Here is a 6,545-nt window from a genome sequence, read left to right on the forward strand (position 1 = left end):
TAAAGCAGCTTGGTGGGCACCTGGTGTCAACCCACCAAAACTATACCCAGATATATTAACTTATTCCTTTGTTGAATTAAGGCCAATTCTCTTTGATGTAATCTATGTTTTGAGTTACAGAGCTGGAAGCACACAGAAAATCTATAGTATTCATGACTGTTCAGTTACATTAAAAAAGTTAATTTTCTTGGATGAACTTGAAGAGGGAAAGCTTTAGGATGACTTAGTCTACATAGTGCTGATGTGGGAACACCAGAAACTGTTTATTATTGTGCAGTTTTCCTGGTTTCAGCTGGGATAGAGTTAATTTTCTTCTTAGTAGCTGGTGCAGTGCTGTGGTTTGAGTTTAGTGTAAGAATAGTGTTGATAGCACACTGATGTTTTTAGTTGTTGCTAAGTAATGTTTATACCAAATCAAGGACTTTTCAGGTTCTCTGGCTCTGCCAGCAAGAAGGTTGCAAGGGCACAAGAAACTGGGAGGGGACACAGCCAGGACAGCTGACCCAAACTAGCCGAAGGGATATTCCATACCACATGATATCATGCTGAGTATATATATGCTGGGGGAATAAAAAGGAAGGGGGGTGGACAGGGACATTCAGAGTGAAGAGGTTTTTATTCCCAAGAAACCATTACCTGTGATGGAGCTCTGCTTTCCGGCAGGTCACTGAACACCTGCCTGTGATGGAGAGTGGTGAACGAATTCATTATTTCACTTTGCTTGTGTCCATGGCTTTTGCTTTACCTGTTAAACTGTCTTTATCTCAACCCATGAGTTTTCCCAGTTTTATTCTTCTGCTTCTCTCCTGTACAGTGGGAGTGAGCAAGCAGCTGTGTGGGGCTTAGTTTCCAGAAGGGGTTAAACCATGACAGCAGTGTGTTCCTTTTCTGCAGTTATGACTTAACAGTTCTTCTCATTTCATATCTAGCTTCTTTTCCCTGCTGCTCCATACCAGTGAGTCTTTCTTTTCTGGAACAGGCGTGTTTACAGCTCCCTGAGTTCCTTCTAAGTCATCAGGTTATTACGGCCTCATGGCCAATATCACCTTCTTGAACACCATTCCCCCTAAATGCAGTGTCATTGCAGATCGAGTACAGAAAAGAGGAAAAACTCTAAAACAGGCAAACAACCTAAATGGAAAACTTCTATATTCAGTGTGCCCTGCTAAACACCACCAGGCTATACTGATTGGCAGCTGTCTTAGATGTGAGTTTAATATCCGCCGCAGGGTGGTTGAAAAGTTTCGGAGAAGATGAAAGGAAAGGAAATAATGAAATTCCTTAAGATCAACCAGCTGGCACTCTGTTCTTGTGACACTGTGGCACTGGCCTTTAGCACAGTCCTAACTGTGATAACAGCTGCGTAAAGTAGCAATAAAGGACTTTTATGAAAATATGTCTCAGGCGAACTAGAAGTATAGAATTATAAAACACAACTTAGGAAATTCTGGTGAATTAAATAAATTAGTAAAAGGTAAAAGAATGTAATCTTCTTTTGTCAATGATTTTCTTGGATACCACAGTTTAGTTATTTGAAAAGTATTTAACACTGAGTTTTCATATTGTAGCAAGAAGACACACAAACTTGGAGAGCTTAATTAACAAATCTATCTTTTATATCTGCATATTTGTTCAAATAAGCATATTGTCTTTCTCTCATAGTGGAGATAAAGAGTCTTGCACAGGTCTTCTAGAATGATAACATTTTATGTTGAAGAAATAGCACTTGTGGTTCTGAAAGGCTCATTTCGATTGCCAGTCTTCTGATACTATGAGTTGGGTGGGGTTTTTTAAATATCTTCAGACTGTTTTGCCTTCCTTCATTCAGGATACAGATGCCAAGAGGGTTTGACGGCCACTTCTGCCTAACACAATGATCACAAGAGCTTATTGCTATATATATATATACTTACAATACAGTATATTTATTATTTGAAGGCCAACTTGCCAATTGTTCATATCAAATTTTGTTACTAGCTTTCATATGAGATGGAAGCAGTAAACTTAAGTGAGTAGAAGAGCCTCTTTCTGTTTAAACGAGAGAAGCTTAAATGCATCTACAGGCAGCCCTTCTTTTGTAATTTTTAAATAATTTATTCATTGTGCATCAAGAGTGAATACATCTGAATAATATCAATGCCCATGTAATTTTTCAATAGCTAACATCCTATCCATCACTAGAATGAGAGATAAGACAGGGGAAAAAGAAAGAAAAAAACAAACTTGAAATTTTTGGAGAAGAGCTATGAACTGACTGAGTCTCCATCTGAAATAACTATTGGATAACAGCTCCATATTGACTTTAGCACTTCTCTTTGTTATTCCTAGAACTCGACTCTATGATGTTACACAGCTTTTTATAATAACATGTAAATATACACATCACTGTGTGCCATTTAAACAATACTGAAATAACCTTATGTTTATATGACTTTCTAGAGTCTTTCACATAAACTGAAAATAATCTAATCTTACTGTTCAGAGCTATGACCATAGAAAAGTATGACCAGTTGATCCTATTTCTTTTCCCAGAATAGGTGAGATCAACTAAGTTATTGCCTTTCAAATATACACAAAGCAATTCACTTAAAGATATCTATGCAATTATTAATACCTTGCTTGTTATAGATCACATGAGGTTCATGGAAAGACTTGCTAATAAAAAAATGAAAAAAATTGCTTCTAGCTGCTTTAATATCACAGTGCTAACTAAATTACGATGTCATGAAACAGAACTGATGAATTGTTGTTAAGAAGTACACTAGCTCCTTTCTTTAAGGCAAAGATAAAATTGTATTTTACTACAAAGAGTAGAAAGGCATGGAAATATTTTCCTGAATTGTGTTCACTGATGGTTAGACACCTTTAAAAATGTGTGTTCTGTTTACCATTTACCCATTTATTTAGCAGATTTGTTATTTATGGACTACTTTCTGAATGTAGTCCATAAAGAACAAAGAAGTTTAGGATTAAAAACTCTGGCATGAAAGTGACATTATCAACTGGCAGGGAATTCAGATACTCAGTACTTAACTGTCTGCTGGACTTATCTAACGCACACAGAAGCCTATGTAGTTGCTACCCCTGATTTCAGTGATTTTTTAGATGATATTCTGGGTTTAAAATGTAGAGATGCTCCTGTCCTGATGACTGTCACATGTGGGAAGAATTTGAACATAAAGGACATTTGTGGTTTTGCATAGAGGAAGCTTAGAATTTCCTTTTACAAAGTTGCATAGACTGCTGAGATACAAAGAAATACAATGTCATATTAGGCTTATATAAGTACTGGCCATTTTGGGAAAGTTCATACTCAGCTTTTGGCTTCCCACTTAGAAGGGAATTTCTCCATCCTTGTAATGTATTTATTGTTGAAAATGTAACTAATTTAGCTTTAATTAAACATTTATTTTACTTTAATACTCCAGAGAAAACATCAAACCAAAAATACACATTTTCCTAAAGCTTGTCCTGTCTAAATAGATTGTCTATTTAACAATGCAATTTTAGGCATAAGATTTTAAATCCATAGAGAATTTTAAGAAAGTTAATCTGTTCCGGAAGTTTGTGATTTTCTTCTGTTTTAGAGAAGCAGACGAAATGACAAAACCCAAATTTGCTATTTACAAGAAAAAAAAATCACAGAAAGAGTGCAATTTGCAAATGACTAAAGACCGATTTTTCCAATCTCATTACATTTAAACCCTTTCTGTATATTTCCATGACAAATTATTTATTCTGTATTGGGGATGTAAAGAGAAAAGGAACTGCTGGGCAGATTTAATGACACACTTGCATCTATGCACTTGTTTTTTTTCAGGTTGCAGTGAAGTTAAAGGAAAAGAATATGCGGTACAGTAATGGGTTGAGGATTTGCCATGTTATCAGCCAGGCTTGTAGATGATTAATTGTACCTGTATGTAGAATCTTTTGAAATATTTGACTGATACACTTTGTGAAAAGGTTATACAACCATTTAGTAGAAGATTTGGCATAGGTATGGGCATAACACCAGTTCAAAAAGTAGTCAAATTGTCTCAGAACAATCTATACCATCCTCCAAAATTGCTGTATGTTTAGCTGCATCGATTTTAATGGAAGTGAGGTTCAGACACACTACTGCGTCTGCCAGAGTACTCTGTATGAATCACTGAGGGTGTCTTCTATGGATACCACTAACCTTTTATTTAGGGTTTTGTTTTGTGTGTGGAAAGTACTTGAGCTTGGCTTGCCAAAATGGAATTTTGCAAAAAAAACCCAAAAAACTAAAAATTTTAACCTTTTACTTGGAAATACATTGCAGACTTTTGAGGTAGGCTATAAAATGTGCTAGAGTGAAAAAAGCAAACATTTATGAATTCCAATTTAAATACATACATAAAATTAACAGGGAAGGAAATAAACCCAAAAATATGCATTTGGTTTCAGCTTTCTATCAATAATTGATCGCATAACATTTGTAACTCATAAAGCTTTAAAGTCCTGTACAACGAAAGAATTCACAGTTAGCTTTACAGCAGAGAAGAACAGGGAGATTAATTGTTGGCAATTCACTCTAAATTACACATGCAATTGAAAGCACAGCTATGAATAGAGCTAAGATGTTCTGAGGAATAATCCCCTGGCCAAACTAGAATTAACACACTTTATTATCTACCTGGAGGCATCAGCTGATAAATCTTTCCAATGACAGAGTAGTAAGTGGGAGCCCAGATGAAAGTAGCCCTTATCACTTTTATCACTTCTATTGCTTTTATCACTTTTAGCACTTTAAGGCTGCTTTCCTCTAGGGTGACAGTCATCAGAATCCAGAGTCCTGAGAACCTGAGAAATCTGAGAAAAAAAGAAGCATTACAATGCCATCACTACACTGTTTTGTGGTCATGATGGGGACACTTGCAATGGCAACAGTGTAGTGATGGTGGCTAGTTGCCTGGGTTTTGGGTTTTTTTAGTGGTCACAGGTTTCATATCCAGGAACTTCTGTTACTCTTCATCTGCTTCCTTCAACTTGAAAATCTCTTGCACACTCTCCCTTAAAAGAAAGGAACCAACTAAAGGTTGAACTGTTTTGGAGCAGATAGGATCTAGTCATAGAAACAAATGTGGGGAAAGAGAGAGTCACAATAAGACAGACTCTTAATTGAGTATTATGCTTTCCTCTGCATTTTAACTATTAATGATATTGCATAGGGGTTTATAAAATCAGAAATTTTAGCTCCTCACGCAGAAAACAAATGAGATATTTGGTACAAAGCACTGTTGTTATTACTTTCTATTTTAACTTACAGAATTATTTTTTAAAAGTTATTGGGTTAAATATAATTTTAATGTACATACACTTCTGATTCTGTGTTACAAGACCCTGCTCCTCATTTGGGGCTGCAAATGTTTTGAATTTAGCTTTTTAAGCCTGGAGATAGTACATATCATAAACAGAAAATATTTAGTTGAAATAAATTGGCTTGATGTGCAAGGAATAAGCATTAAATAAGCATTTAGATTCTTCCAGGAGGTTACTGAGATGTCTGATCATCTCATGCTACTTAACTTTTAATTTGTTATAATTTCTACCATATTAAAATAACTTTTAAACTCTCCAACTGCTGTTGAATAGATATCTCTTTTGGTCAAAGACAGATAGTGATAATTAATAGAGTTTATTTAATAAAACAGAAAGGCAAAAGTAGAGACTTCTGCCTGCTCTAAGTTGAAATAGAAATGGATAAGAATAATAAAAAAATGCAGTGATAAAAAGCCCTCAACTAATTAATGGCCTTATCTAAGAATGCATAGCAACAGATGTCTCTGCTCAGCTTATTCGCTTTCTAATAAAGAAAATCTACTACACATATTTCAACTAGAAAAAACAAAGGAAAAAACAACAACAAAAACCCCAACCATGTCCACTTGGCTTTTCTAGCTTCCCTGAAAAGGAAAAGATTGCACTATAAATTCAACACATGAAGAGAAATCTAAACTGATTAAATTACTAGAAGTGTATATTTGATAAACACCAATAGAGTCATTTAAATCAGGAATTTGTCTATCTTCTTAGTTAAAGCCCAAAACCCATTTTCTTTCTCAAAACTGGAGTAAAAAAAGAAAGCCTGAACTATTGTATTTTACAATTACTTCCTCACTCAGTGCCTGCTAATAATGTAAATGATTGCAAAAATTAAGATCAGTTTGTGATCCATTATTTTTTAACGGATTAGCTCACGAGACATAAAGTAAAAGGGATGAGTTACACTCACTGAGTCATTTAGATTCTTGTATACGATTAAGTTACAGTGAAGGTCTGTGAATCTGTGTCTAAACTTATAGGATAATGCTAATAGTCTTGCTGGTGCTAATCAATGCAGTACCTCTCAGAATGCATTACTGAGTTCCAAATCGCATTGTTTTTGTTCGGTTTGCTTTTAAGAGGTCTACTAGGAAACATTAGAAATTACTCTTAGAAAAGCATTTTAGTCAAGTGTAACACCACTGAATGCTTTTGGTTACTTTTTTGCTTTGTTTCTGACCTTCTTTGTTTCTCCTAAT

This window comes from Falco cherrug, chromosome 2, assembly GCF_023634085.1.
Source record: "Falco cherrug isolate bFalChe1 chromosome 2, bFalChe1.pri, whole genome shotgun sequence".
In the NCBI taxonomy this organism is placed as follows: domain Eukaryota; kingdom Metazoa; phylum Chordata; class Aves; order Falconiformes; family Falconidae; genus Falco; species Falco cherrug.